Below are 15,925 nucleotides of genomic sequence, written 5' to 3'. Positions count from 1 at the left end.
TAGGCAGCATTGACCTTGTGTACTCTTCATTCTGCAGGTGTTTTGGGAGCTGCACAGTGATTCTGACATAACAGGAGACTTTGGCTCAATGTGTGGCTCGGTCACTATTCCTGATACGCAGAGATTGGTGGAGATAACCATCCATCTCTTACCTGACGATGTTCCAGAGTTGAACGAGGAGTGCACCCTCCTGCTGAGCTCTGTGGAAGGGGGCACCGAGCTGGACGTTAACAAGAGCTCCACCAGGTTTACTGTGAAGGCCAACGACGACCCTCACAGCCTCTTTGCAGTATATTCAAACAGGCAGTCTGTGAACGTGGGGCCAGAGCTGAGCCGCCACATTCTCCTGAACATCACCCGCCATGCCTGGGCCTTTGGAAACGTGAGCGTGGAGTATAAAATCAAAGTCGACGGCCAAGGCCAGGGCTTTTTTATGGACACTGTTCTGGGAAACGTCTTACTAAAAGACGGTTCCAGCTTTGGGACTAGTGTAGTGCCAGTAAGTAATCAGGTAGGTGTCATTGTGTTTGAAATGTGAAGTGCCAAGTTTATTTTATTTCCATAAAGATTTCATTGGCTGAAGAGTTGTGTATTTTTGCTAGGTTTTGTCAAACAATATGTATTGAATATGAATAAGTTATAGATGCTTATTTTGCAAAGTTGTGCCATACAATGTATATTAAATATGAATATTATATTAAAATAAATATTTTCGCATTACTTTTCATTCCCAATGCATTTACCTTGGTATACAACTAAAGCTAGTTGACCTTATATATATATAATCATCTCTAATTCTGTATTGCCTTGTAAATTCCCTGGCACATATATGTTTTGATTTGTATGCTAGCTTTATTACTCTACATATGGCACACCTTTTACAGAACGGCATTAATATGTTGCCACGTTTTCTTGCAGGTTTTCTTTGCAACTGGGTTTAACTTCACCATTCAGCTTTCCAACGTAAGTCTAGTGGGTGGGAGCTTCAGCAACCCCCCTCGTATTCAGATGGAAGCAAAGACCGCAGTGGTGTCTGTTCCTGAAGAGGAAGCGAACTGTGAGGTAAAGCCCTTGTTTCCCCTGCAGGTGCAGCTACTGACCACTAGATGGTAGAACAAGATAAGATCACAAAGAAGTGCCTTTCTTTAAGAAATCACAAAACACAGGGACGTTTAGCAAAGATTCAAAAGAGGAACAATACCGGTGTTTGGGTTCTGTCTGATGATGAGCTCTTCTAATGGAGAACAATGTAATATCTGATCTAAAATAAGAGAAGGGTTGAGTAAAAGGAGAGCTGCAGTTACTGAGAGGCCTCCGATGCTTTTGGATCCTGCAGAAATGGGATTGTACCACACAGACCCACAGCTCCGTATCCTGGTATGGCGGGTTGGGCACCCCCATTGAGTCTGGGCTGCTGTAATGTGATGTGCTTCTCTCTAAATCCAATTCAGTGAAGCTTAGAGACACATAGAAATGGAACCCATCTCTGTGTAACGCTCTTGTTTTGGATTGTGCTGTTTAGGTTGGGTTTGAATCAGTGGCTCTTCAAATCTCTGACTCCACAGCCAGTAGCTGTGCTGCTGTCATTTCCAGGGTAGGCTTGTATGGAAACGTCTTTGTGGAGTAGGGGATACACACCTGGGCAGGAACCTGTGGGCCTCCACCTTGGCCACATCACACCTACATCCAGTGAGTAAGATTAAAGCAATGACACCCAAAACAGAGGGGCAGTAATGTGTCTAAGCCAAACGTGCTTTATTCTTTTAATTGTGTTTAGCAATTTAACTTTTGTTGCTAATGGTGAGGTGTGGAAGGATTTCAAATATTACTAACAGCTTGTGTTAAGAGGTTTTTGTTAATGTTTTATTTGTGAAGGTTACTAAGGATAACAGTATGGACAGCTTGTAAGGTTTCAATTAGAGAGAGCGAGCGAGAGAGAGAGCGAGCGAACGGGAGAGAGAGAGATTGTTTTTCTGGCGTGGTGCTTTCTTAGATAAATGTCGTCAGCCTTTGTCAGTGTCTTTATTTATTTTTGTATTTTTTGGCTTCTGGGTGTAATTGTTGTTTTTAACCTGCTATAGTTGCTGTGCATCTAAGGGCAGTGCACTCCAGCTCCTCCGGTGGGGCTCGGCTCAGGTACCTGTGTCACACAGCACTGGAACATATGCGCTGGAAGATACTTAGGCAGGACACACACATCACGTTTACAGAGGTTACTCATAGAGATGCAATCAGCAACCAACTTTGCAATCGAATATCGCATAGGTGATCATAGATAACAGTCGATGCATTGAATACACTGAAAGCACGCATGCACACAGTAATATAATATAATCATTGGGGAAAAGATATTATTAAAAAGCAAGGGGAAGAAATGTAGATTCTTCATGAAAGCTGTGAAATATAACTGAAAATGTGCATGTGTGTGTGTGAGGCATGAGGCTCCAAATAGGGCACTAGGGTAATTAAACAATCAATTAGTGCTTAATGGAGGTAACATTATAACTAATTTCTGTTTCTCTTTTCCTCCAGGTCTGGCTTTACTACAGCAGAAATCGAGCCTCTGGGAATCTTCCAGTTTGCGCCAAACTCCAGACAGCTCGTGATTGAGAAAGGCGTCCAGACAATCACCTTGTACGTTCAGAGACTGTTTGGTTTCCGTAGCAACTGGACCAGTCTGACCTACCGGACGTCAACAGGAAGTGCCAAACCTGTAGAAGACTTTGAGGCCATCCAGAACGGAGAGCTAATTTTTGAGTTGCGTCAAACGGAAGCCTTTATCAGGCTCTCTGTACTGAACGATAACATTATGGAGCCTGATGAAACTTTCTACATAAGCTTAACCAACGTGGAAGTTTTGAGTGGCCGGCCAGCTTCCCCGTATCTGAAGCCACGGCTGATCCCAGAATCCAGTGTGGCGTCAGTAACAATTTTGGCCAATGACATCATCAATGGCTTGCTCAGTATTGTACCTACATTGGTGCATGCTGTGGAAGATACAAACAACAGCACACTGTGAGGAGTGATGCTTTGGGTGCAGAGGACTGTGGGGTTCATTGGGGTCATAAGGGCAACGGTTAAAACCTTTGGGGGGAAGAGTTTAACTTCTGGACTGCAAGAAACACCCTTTGAGGGCAACCGGACAGATCTGAACCATACCTGGGCCAGGGAGGGAGAGGACTTTGAGGAGCAGACGATGATGATTACACTGCTGGATGGAGAGAGGGAGGCTGATGTGTCCATTGGAATCCTGGATGATGAGGATCCAGAGGGACAGGAAGTGTTCTTCGTCTACCTCAGCAGCCCGCAGGGAGGGGCACAGATTGTGGAAGGGAAAGATGAGAACGGATTCATGTCCTTCACAAAGATTATCATCTTAGGTGACAGTTTATCTTGTTTTTGCTGGCCGAATTGCAGTTTATTGAACATTTCTAATTAGCTGTTGTCCATTTCAGGAACCGTGGCTGTCAAGTTGCAAAATATATAACATGCGGTAATGTCCAGTGTAAATGAACTGAGTTTTATTTACATTTCAGGAAGTGATTTTCAGAATGGGATTGTGGGATTTAGTGTGGAGTCTCTGGCTGGGTTGGTGCTGGATGAAGATTCAGAAAACATGAAGGTGGTGCTCACTGTTCAGAGACAAGAGACTAGGTATGGGAATCAGATATCTGCCTGTTGGTAGGGATCCATAAAAACAATGTGCTAACAGTTAAACTCGACAAGACACCGGGGAGCATATTCACAAAGCATTTACATAATTAAATTTTTTTTCTAAACATTAACATTGATGTTAAAAGGCTTTCAAAAATAACGCAGGAGGTTAATTTAGAATTCCTATAAACACCATAGTTGCTTCTTGCCTGTTCTGTAATGTTTCCAGTTTGTTTTTCATATAAATGGATTCACAGCGGTTAATTATCTATAAGTATGACCCCGGATCACACAGTTTTCTTCAGAATAGGTGATTCAGTGCTTTCAGGTGTATCTTTCATTACTGGTACTTTAGTAGTGCTAACATAATACGTTATTTCTAGCTAAAAGTCAGTTTTATAGAAAGGGGCTTCACTTCCTTATTTCTTTTTTTAACTTGTAGGGTCTTTGAAGATGTAGCAGTGTCCTGGAGGGTTACATTCAATAAAACCAGTGTTTTACTCCAAAACAACAGAGTGAACCTGACCGGTGAACTGCTGTCCATCACAGGAACAACCACCTGCCACAAGGGGGAGACGTTGTGCTTTTTTAGCCTGGAACTCAGATCTGACAAGGTGGGTGAAACTAAAAGAAGGACCATTTTGTCTATGGTAATAACTGACAGCAATATCAACCACTTGCCATACTTTTTCCTAAGCTCGTCTTTTAAAAAATCTTACACTTGCTCTTATTTTCTTGGCAGCGTTTACCATGTTTCAAATATATAACAGATTATTATGATTTGATTTTACATTCCCCATTGACCTTTGTTTGTAAGCGATCTTTAAAAAAAAAAAAAAAAATGCAGACATATTGAAAAAAAGTCACAATCCAAAACAATTTGTGGTGTTACGCTGATTAACTTGTTCTGGGAGGTTATTTTAATGCTTGTGTCAAGTGTCCCAGCAATCCCACCTCCACTCTTGCAATGTCAAGTGCCGCCTCATAAGATACATGTGATATAAGGTAAAGCAACAGTAGAGAACAACAGAAAACACATACAGTACAGCAGGATTGAAACACGTAAGAAATCAGTGATTAAGACAGGGCAGATGATGATATGTAATAATAATAGTATCTTTTTGTAGCGCCTTTCATAGTGGACCACCATCACAAAGCGCTTTACAGAGGCAGAGGATTCTTCTGCATTCCTTTAAACTGCTCAGTATAAATGTACAGTAAAGTACTCTGGAGCCTGGTGATTGGACCAGGGTATTGGAGAAATAAAGGAGCTAGAAAGCAGAGAAGGGAAAGCAGGTTGTGGCTGAAGTCTGTGCTGATAGGTGTTCTTCAGGAAGCTCCTGAGCACTGAACACGTCAGCCTTTTCACATCTCTCCATGGGTAGAGCTTGCCTACCAAAACTGCAAGAAATGTTAAGAGTTAAAAACATATTAGCAATAACCTAGTCTATCCCCCATGAATACTTTGTACCTTACAGTACTGGAATGAGGTTGGGGTTGTTCAGTAGGTGACCATGCACTGGAACACAATTAGAAATGAAGAAAAACAAATTGTAATCCGTTGATACGGCATGCAGCAAAATCGACAGCACCAAAATCACAGTCCGTTCCACAGCATCGCATTCAAGTGTTTCCTGCTTTCTTCTTTTCACTGTGGGTAGGTGCCAGAGTTTGGGTCCTGGTTTTTGGTTGAGCTCTACCAGGTGGGTGCCGGAGCCATGATCAACGAAAGCAGCAGGTTTGCCAACATCACAGTTGTGGAGAGCAATAGCCCACAGGGGCTGCTCCTCTTCACTGTGGGCTCCTGACTCCCTGTGGTCCATCAGAAATCCACCCTCCTCAGCCTGCAGGTGGTCAGAGAGTTCAGCACTAGCTCCATCCTCTCCGTCAGCTACAGCATGCAGGTCAGTCAATCAACCACATTTCTGCTTTTACAGATTCAGCTTTGTAGCGCCAGAGACAGGATTTGCTGGCACTGCAGTGCAATAGGATATCAAAGACTACCTTCTCAGCTGTTTCTAGTGGCCGCACCTCAAAGTATGCACCTGGACTTCCCAGCTACACAGACAGTACTTTGTTGTTGTTATTATTATTATTATTATTATTATTTATTATTATTATTATTATTATTATTATTATTATTATTATTATTATTATTATTTTCTATAATCGACTACTAAAAAGAAACACATTCCTCTTAAGTGAGTGATTTCTTAGAGTATTTTGGGTGCTTTGAATAGCTATCCACCAAATAGTTAAAGTTTACTAATTAGCATCAGTGAACCCTGAAACAAACTCTAAACAAGTCCAGATGTTTTGTTGTGTGCTTGAGTTCAAATCAGCCCTGCCTTCCCACAGAACACCACCCATGCACATGAAGCTCAGCTGCTGGTAGTGTACATGGAGCATGTCCAAATTAGAGCACGATTTGAACCAGTGACCTAGCCTGAGTTTCCACCTGCTGACACTCATTAGGAATGACGTCTTTTGACTTTGAAATCATTACGGTCATAGGGGCTCAGCCTGCTTTGTTTTCAGTGGTGCCTGTGATATCTGAGCTCTTTGGCTATCTGTGTACTTGTTAGTGTGTGCTGGCGGCTGCACTAACAAACTGAATTTGGCTCACAAACAGACACAAGCGACTGGCTTGACGAATCTGCTGGCGGGTAGTTTGGCTAATTCAGAGCAGTTTGGCACCCTCTCTTGCGTTGTGGGCTGCTGGCAATGTTGGATCATTATACCGTAAACAAGTAAAACAAGCTGATCACTCTGGTGCCTTTCATCAGTCACAATGAGATGTGCTTTTCCAGCTAGTTCCACCGGGTCTGGGTGCTACGGTAACCTTTTCCACTGCTACTCTGGGGGTATTCAGAATAGTTCAAGATAACATGAGTTTGAGATTTGTCACCAAAACTGTAAAGCACAGGGCACCGCTAATTAAAATGTATGTTCTGTTTAGGGCTGCAACGAAGGGTACATGTTAACCTTCGAAGGTTCGGAACACATTAGCGAAGGAAGGTTCGAACCTTCAATGGTACTCATTTACATAATTTATTGGTGATATCACCATGGCTACTTGTTTACATTTGATTGAAAATCCTATTATTTTACAGGTAATCCATATAAATGGAATAAAACATTCACATGTAGTTTAAAAATACTTTATATACAACAGTAATCCTGTTTTTAGACTATAAATACAAGTAAAAATACACTTTGTTTATTTACACGTAATTGAAGATGTTTGCGATACATACAGTAAGCCTGCATTGCAGCAGCATCAACTGCAGCGGACAAAGCTTTATTTAACAGTCACCGTTCCAAGCAGGTTATCAGTAGTATTGTACTACTACTAAAAATATTAATAATACTAATAATATGAACTTACGCTTGTCAAGTGACCCCAGAGATTGGTTATGCCTCCATGATACAAGTCGCTTGCACAGTTTGCATTCAACCTTTATTTTTGGTTGTCTGGGCATTTAACAAAAAAATCCCAAACAGCAGAGGGGTTTCAAGATATTTCTTTAAATACAGTTTACACTGTAAAACACTTTGCTGTAGAGATGGAAAATGAAGAAATTAAAGGTCTGCCTCTGGATAACACAAGCTGGAGGGGGGAGGGGCGAATGTTGCTCAGTTTTCGAAATTAAAATTATTTGTGTTAGCGTATATTTTGTATGTTTCAAACATATTCTACCATAGCACTTCTCTCACCCTGTCTTGTACACTAGATATTAAGTACATATTTTACTGAAGCAATACAGCCACTAGAGGTACCTGCCCACTGCTTTGGATACTATACCCTGCTCCAGTTGTATGTAATGTATAACGATGTGGTAGCGGATTTTATTAAAAACTTTTGTTTACGTAATATGCATTATACAAATCAAAAGATCAAATTTTGCATGTGAGTGACATGTAATGTGTGATTTATAGTATTCACACATTGTCAAAAAGTTTCTGTTAATAGTAAGAAAAAAAAAAAACATGCAGTGTATGAACCCATGTGACGAACCTTCGAAGGTTTAAAACAATCTTCGAATCCCAGGCTAGCGAACGAACCTTCGATCCTTCGGCCACAGCCCTAATTCTGTTCCAGAGAAACTGGGATTCGCTTTAAAAATTAAATATAAATTGTAGCAGAGTTACAAGCGTTGGTCAACTGTTATGTAAAATCATTTGCTGTATTGGTCAGGCTAAAGCCTGGTTTATTTAATGTGTTGAATGTTGCTATGCTGCCATGTCCAGATTGACAGGTCATGTGTCAAACCCCTTGAATTACATTCAACAAAATGACCCCCAGATTCTGATACTTTCAATAACATCTAAAGAATGTCCTAACCTAGTTCTGTAACAATAGAATAAGAACTTCTCAGTTATCTTCAAATATTATCTTCAAACATTGGTCATCCTTGTTAGGGGTCTTCCTGTCCTGGATTTGTCGATTACAGATGTTTCTCTGCACTTGTTGATTATGCTTTAGATACCACACCTTGAAAATCAAGTGATCCAAGCTGTTTCACTCAATGTTTTTCCTTTTCTATGCAAGTCAAGGTTGTTATAATAGTAGAAAACACTAGTGGAGGCTTTGAGTAAATTGATGCTCATCAGAGTAGTAAAAAGCAGCATGTCTAAGACTTTTGCACAGCAGTGTATGTAAATGATGAGCCCTGTAGCTGTCAATGTGAGTGAACAGTTGTTTCCATGGCAATCTGCCTGTAGCTGCTGTGACATGGTTAGCAAGTGCAATAAATAAAAAATAAAAACATTGTGCAGAGCGGTTCTTCTACATTTTGTGCATGTTTACTTAATGTAGCAGTTTGATTTTATACAACTAGTTTCAATGTATTATGGCATCTGTAATCCTCACATCAAATAATCATCTAACCCAGAAACAACGTTTAGTATGAAAATTACATCAAATCATCTGCAGTCACACATAAAACAAAGGTATTCTTCTATGAAGATAAGGGTTGTGTACTGGCTACTAAAAATAAATCATTTGCATGCAATGATTTATGGAATGCATGAAGGTATAAAAACAGTGTTTGTTACTGAAAGAAATGTGTTGTTTATATCACATTATTTCCCCCTTTACTCTACACAGGAGCTCAAGAAAGCTGAGACAGTGGGACACACTACAATCTGGCCAGCTGTTGCAGGGATGGATTTTGGGAAATCTGAGGGGATGCTTACTTTTGAAGCTGGGCAAAGAAATGTGTTTATGGACATTACCCTGACCCCTGACCAGACCTCGTCCAATCCCCTTCCCAAGAGGTTCCAGGTGGTCCTGTTTAACCCCACAGGGGGCACCAGAGTCGACCCAGAGTTCAGTGTTGCCAACGTCACCATCGTGTCAGACCCAGAGACTCAGGCTGTGTGGGCTGTGGTGGAGCAGCTATACCAGCCCCTGGATGAAAGCATATTGAACAGAGTCCTGCAGAGCCTGCTCAGCAAGATCATGATAGAGGTGACAGGGGAGCAGCTGAGTGCTGTGATTAACGTATTAGAGAAGGTAAGGGTCTCGCAAGGTCTGCAGCTGCCAGAGTTATTGACCATGGTCCGAGCACAATCATCACAAATTTGCAGACCTTGGTTACTTATCTTGGTTTTCAGTCACTTTTTATCAAGATCCCACAAGAATGAGTAGCATTCAGTTAGATTTTTCCTCCTTTTCCCTCACTGTCTGCTCTGTGTCTGCTCTCAGTGTCTGTTCTCACTGTCTGCTCTCAGTGCATACACATGATTAATGTAGGACCACTTGCATATCACAAGTGTGGACATTCTGGCATCATATCGTCTGGCAAACTCCAGATGAAGTGATATACCTATTTTGATCATCGAAAGGATGTTAAGGAAAATTTCAAAAATACTTAAGTTCAGTATGTTTTGGGGATTAGGTTTGTGCACACCCCCATTTTAAACATACATGGGTTAGTTAGCAGGGGAATCTTTTTTAGGTGATACACATAATTCAGTTCTAATTTTCAACCTCCCAACCTCTGTTCTCGAGCCAAATTCCTCCAAAAAAAAAAAAAAAATTCCACCTCAATCATTTGACTAGAAAACTAAAATTGCATCTATTCTGTGTCTGTGGCTTATTCATATGATACTCTATTTAGAACAGCAGTAATCACAATCTAAAATAACATTATCCTGGCAATCTATTTCTTTACTCTATTTTTACTTCCCTTAATGAAACAATATTATCTGTGACTGAGATTTAGCCGCATCTTGAGACCACTTGTTCAATTTTAATTAAATTTGGTAAGGACATTCCTTTTCACATTCTTCAAGGTGATGGCTGAGTGTATAAAGAGAACTAAAACCATCTAAATTGCACAGAACCAGTAAGAAACTGCTCTGACCAATCATGTATATTACTGCAAGAACCAAGAGGAATGATTCTTTTAGAAGTTTGTTCTTTGCACAGGAAGGCATCACATCTGTACACATGATAAGATAACCTGAGCTCCTGCCAGACTGTTAATGATGATTGCTTGAGTTTTCATAAGTGATTTATAATGTGTTATATAAATACAAAAGTGACATCACTTTCTGTTATAAATACACACACACACACACACACACACACACACACACACACACAACAGAGTAGCTCAGTACTAACTAATATGAGTAGAATTTAAAAAAAAGAAAGAAACATAAAACTATCCTAGCTAAAACTATTTAGTGCTGAAGGAAATCAGAGTGTGCTAAGTGTTGGAGCATTTAATAGGACACATTACAGGTATCTAAAGGCAGCTGTGGATGAAAAAGGTCAGACTTGTCAGTTATTCTAAATGTCTTAGTGTCTGCTTTTCTCAATCTTGAAGAATGCTTTAACATTTTAAACCAATTTATCTCCTCGGATCTGTACATGCAATTTGCAAAAGTATGTCTGCTTTTTACATTCTTAATGCCATGTGTTTTACAAAGTATTATTATCCTCAGGCAACTGTCACAAACCTTGTGAAGGACCTTCTGTAAAAGTTCTATTAAAAGCACATATTCAATTGTAATAACATTGGGTCTAGACATTCTACAGCTATTGAAAGTGTCAGCATCTGGTGGTAGATCTGTCAGTGAGTCTGTATGTTAACCAGGAATGTACCACTTTTTTCAAAGGTGAATGCGGATGGTGCGCAGTCCCCTCTGGGGGACACCAGCAGGAGCCTGACATACGATATCCTATGTGTGATGGCTAATCCCAGCCGCAAGGACACATGGGGCTTGAGTCAGCTCTCGGAAATCGCAGAGAGGTTCTCCTTTTCTCTGCTAACTGATGCAGAGTGCGGCTCGCAGGCTGAAAGGTACAGATTATTATTCTTTGCACCTGTGTTTTAGCGTGCACTCACCTTGCACGATGTACTGTCATTTTAGAACTCAAGCTGTTTGTTGCTGACATGATCAGCACAGCATTGTGACCAGTCAGTCCCATCCTGCTCTGAAGGGGTTAAAGAGCAGGTGGTGTGTGTTTGGAATGCAGTATCCCGGCTGTCTTAGCTAATGTGTTTCTTCTTCATTTTTTGTTCTAGTCTTGATGTCCTGCTTTAAAAGCAGTGAATAACACAATAACTGAAACATGTGTCTGCTTGACTGAGTCCTACTTCAATAAAACACACTTGGCTGGATTAGGGAGTGGTTAACATGCAGAAAACAGAAAGTACTGATTAGAGGAAAAACCTCAGAATGAAGTGTGGTAACCAGCGGTGTACCACAGGGATCAGTATTAGGTCCTCTGCTATTCCTAATCTACATTAATGATTTAGATTCTGGTATAGTAAGCAAACTTGTTAAATTTGCAGACGACACAAAAGTAGGAGGAGTGGCAAACACTGTTGCAGCAGCAAAGGTCATTCAAAATGATCTAGACAAGATTCAGAACTGGGCAGACACATGGCAAATGACATTTAATAGAGAAAAGTGTAAGGTACTGCACGCAGGAAATAAAAATGTACATTATAAATATCATATGGGAGATATTGAAATTGGAGAAGGAATCTATGAAAAAGACCTAGGAGTTTTTGTTGACTCAGAAATGTCTTCATCTAGACAATGTGGGGAAGCTATAAAAAAGGCTAACAAGATGCTCGGATACATTGTGAAAAGTGTTGAATTTAAATCAAGAGAAGTAATGTTAAAACTGTACAATGCACTAGTAAGACCTCATCTTGAATATTGTGTGCAGTTCTGGTCACCTCGCTATAAAAAAGATATTGCTGCTCTAGAAAGAGTGCAGAGAAGAGCGACCAGAATTATTCCGGGCTTAAAAGGCATGTCATATGCAGACAGGCTAAAAGAATTGAATCTGTTCAGTCTTGAACAAAGAAGACTACGTGGCGACCTAATTCAAGCATTCAAAATTCTAAAAGGTATTGACAGTGTCGACCCAAGGGACTTTTTCAGCCTGAAAAAAGAAACAAGGACCAGGGGTCACAAATGGAGTTTAGAAAAAGGGGCATTCAGAACAGAAAATAGGAGGCACTTTTTTACACAGAGAATTGTGAGGGTCTGGAATCAACTCCCCAGTAATGTTGTTGAAGCTGACACCCTGGGATCCTTCAAGAAGCTGCTTGATGAGATTTTGGGATCAATAAGCTACTAACAACCAAACGAGCAAGATGGGCCGAATGGCCTCCTCTCGTTTGTAAACTTTCTTATGTTCTTATGTTCTTATATTGTGTGTACAATCAAAAAGCAGTTTGTTACTAAGCAATGTTACCTAAGCATTTATAAATCAAGCTTAGCTAGCCCTAGACGTAGTTAATGACAGCAAGTAAAACTACAAGTCAGAAAGGATATCAAGTCCTATTTAAGTGGAGCAGTGCAATAAACCACATCTGCCAGGTTATATATGCAGTTTTTGTGACCAGATGGTATTCAAACTTGAGCCCCTCTGTTCCAGCCTGCCACCTGCCGATCCGCTGACACCCACCTGAAGAAAATTAATTAGTTGTTCTTTCCTGCTTTAGCTGACGCATCCCAACACTGTGAGCGCTGTGCCCAGCACATTAAGGTCAGCTGTAGAACAGGCTTGTGCTTCGCTCAGGTAGATTTTTCAGCAGCAGCCATTAGAGCTGCAATGTAAGATAGTGGCTGCTGGTCTTTGCTGAATCAGGTTTATCAAATGTTGCTGATAAATCTGGAACAAAATCCCCAGTGACGCTGGGCAGTCTGCGTCATAGGAAGACAAGCGAGAGGAATGTTTACAGAACAGAGAATGAACATGCAGAGAACTGCAAAACCGAACACACATGGGGGAAGCAACAGCTTGTTTCTGTCAGCTGCATAAACAGAGGCAGTTTTAACGGTGCAGTCAAAATATCCAGATACAAGATAAACATGTGAAGGAACACTGATCAGCTCCTGTGGTTTGTGCTCTGTTCATCAATAGCATGCTTTGAGAAGGATGGTTAGGAATGGCTGATCCAATGATCAATCTGAAAGTCGAAACATATATAAGCCACTTTGATTGAGGTCAAATTGTAAAAACTAAAGCATATGGGAGGAACAAATGAATACACACATCAATACTGTATGTCCATTACTGATTTAGCCTGAATCTGCATTTAAAAAAAAAAAAAAAATAAATAAAAAATTAACAGTTTAATTTATTATATGAATCTGTATTTCCACAGACAGAGCAGCACAGCATTGATTTTGGTCTTGAGTCAAATAGATAAACCTTCCTACTGTCATGATCCCTGCACTGGTGTTATTTTTTTGTTCTTTTTATAAGGCAGTTCTTATTAACGTGGTCTCAAATTGTGTATGAAAAAGTATATATAACAAAAGCAAAACATCCCAAATAAGCCAGAATGCTGTTTTATATTAAGCAGATTTTTGTCCTAACTCTTGCTGTATTAAATGACAGTGATATTATATTATAAAAACAGGGGCAAGACCATCTTAGACAGCTGCCCGTACATCTCCATCAAAGCCTACCACTGGTATCCACAGCAGATCAACGGGCACAAGTTTGACGGGAAGAACGGGGATTCGTTGCGGGTCCCGGAGGCTCTGCTGGAGGTCCCGTCACTGGGCCCTGGTGACGTCTCCGTAGCCGCCTGTGAGAAGGTCCAGTTCACTGAGTACAGCAGCCAGCAGTGGTTCCTTACCAGCAGTAAGCCAACTGCTCTCAACAACAAGGCAAGCGCAGCAATACCTACATGGAGCTGTAAACAGCATGATCACACACACTGACCCCTGGATAATATTCCTGTGAGGAAAGGTGTATTGACAGCAAGTACGGGATCAAAGTCATTTCATAATCGGATTCAAAGATCACGTGGGCTGACTTTATCAAAATTGTGGTCTGAAGAATCATCCTGCTGCAGCAAAAGCTTGATGAAGGATTGATGAAGGAGTTTAGTAATGCTGTATGTAGTTTATCTAATTTATAAACATATAAAGAAATTAAACACGACTATAGCAATCCACTGCATATGCGACTGCAGTGGGACCAGAGTAAGGACTGATATGTGAAAAGTCGGATGTATGAATCCTGTTTTAAATACCATTATACACAGCTGTATTATTGTTCTCAGATTCAGCTTTTATTAGGGAGCTGTTCTTTAGAAAAGTACAGGGTATTAATGCTTGTGACAGAGTGCGTGTGAGTGCGTGCATTCGCTGCTGAGTGACAGTTGATACATCCCGCAGGCGAACAGGATTTATTTACATATTAACACACTGAACAGCTCATGTGACGCTACCAGCAATGGCAGCGCATACAACAGAGTGTACGGAAACTTTTGTGTGAGCTACAATCTCTGAACTAATCTTTTCTGTTCAATAATAAACTAACGTTGCTTAAGAGATTGACCATAGCGGATAAACAGTTAGGACGGGTACGTGACGGGCGGTTATGCGACAGACGACTGTATTTATTCTAAAATGTCCAATAAGGCCCTACAGATGTGTGCCATCCCCCTTTGATAGCAGTGTAGTTCTGAATTGGACAGCAGGGGGCAGCAATGTAACAAGAAGTCATAGAAAAACAAGTGCCTAGCATTATCCCCTGTATGGGAGAGTTAGTTTCACTGCTAAATGTTCTGCTAATTCTGAAGTTCTCTTTGCCTTCCCTTTTATTATTTTAGATTTTTTCTGTCAGCTTAGAGGGCCATGGCTCCCGCCCTCTTGCAGACAATATCGAGGTTACCTACCATATCTGTGCTGCAGAACGCCGGATCAAGCCACGCCAATCTCTGTGCCTTCTCTGGAACCAGGCCTCTGAAAGGTAGTCACTGAATCATGACTAGTGTATTCAGGGTGTAACTTAGGGGTGCGCAATAACAGCCCTCAAGATGCACAGCTCTCCTGCTCTTGGTGCCCTCAATTATTTAAAAGAACCGATTGAACCAACTTCCAGGTCAGTTCATTTGTTAATGCTACTTTTAAAATCTGGAGGACTCCAGACCAGAGGAGTGGATGGATTGGACCAGGGGTGGGCAACTCCAGTCCAGATCTTTGTTCTAACCAGGTGTTCTCTCTTTAAAGCAGATACTTATTTCATTATACTGTACCTGTTAAATCTGGTGCAGAATGGTCCTCCATGACCAGAGTTGCCCTTATATAGATTACATTTTTAAACCTGTTGTGTAAATGTCTGTTTAACTGAGAACGCAATTAAAGTGGTCTACAGTGTATCAATATCATATCATATATGTGTGTGTGTGTGTGTGTGTGTGTGTGTGTGTGTGTGTGTATATATATATATATATATATGTATATATATATATATATATATATATATATATATATATATATATATATATATATATAAAGACATAAATAAAATTAATGTAAGCTGTAGATAAAATATTTTTGGTTATACGTTTAGCAAACCTTTAAGTTTTTCATTTTAATTTACCATTAGCCTATTGATTTTCTGGACTGACAACATGAATCAGAAACAGTTTTAAGGAGATAATGTGCAGACGTGTGTGTGTGTGTGTGTGTGTGTGTGTGTGTGTGTGTGTGTGTGAAAAATGATAAGTAATCTTTACTAGTTCTTTTCATCACCTTTCATTTCTTTTTTTTTTTTTTTTTTTTAAACAATGACGTGTGCACTGCTGCTGCTTGAGTCTACCGTGTGTTTATATTTATTATATCTCTGAAACACAATTACAAGGCTGAGCCAAGTGAAACTCCTCTGCTTGCTGGAACACAATGTGCTGCTCATGATGCTATGTACCACTGGTGCCCTTTCAGCTCTTTCTTTAAATAGTACTCATAATGGATTTAAAGGTTGCAAATTGGATAA

General features: G+C 40.5%; 1 pseudogene; it reads left to right on the top strand.

Annotated features, from left to right (window-relative positions):
• LOC121327374 overlaps positions 1-15,925 on the top strand; it is a 144,362-nt pseudogene that overhangs the window by 43,975 nt on the left and 84,462 nt on the right.

Source organism: Polyodon spathula, chromosome 2 (genome assembly GCF_017654505.1).
Source record: "Polyodon spathula isolate WHYD16114869_AA chromosome 2, ASM1765450v1, whole genome shotgun sequence".
In the NCBI taxonomy this organism is placed as follows: Eukaryota; Metazoa; Chordata; class Actinopteri; order Acipenseriformes; family Polyodontidae; genus Polyodon; species Polyodon spathula.
This window is presented reverse-complemented; position numbering and strand designations above follow the sequence as displayed.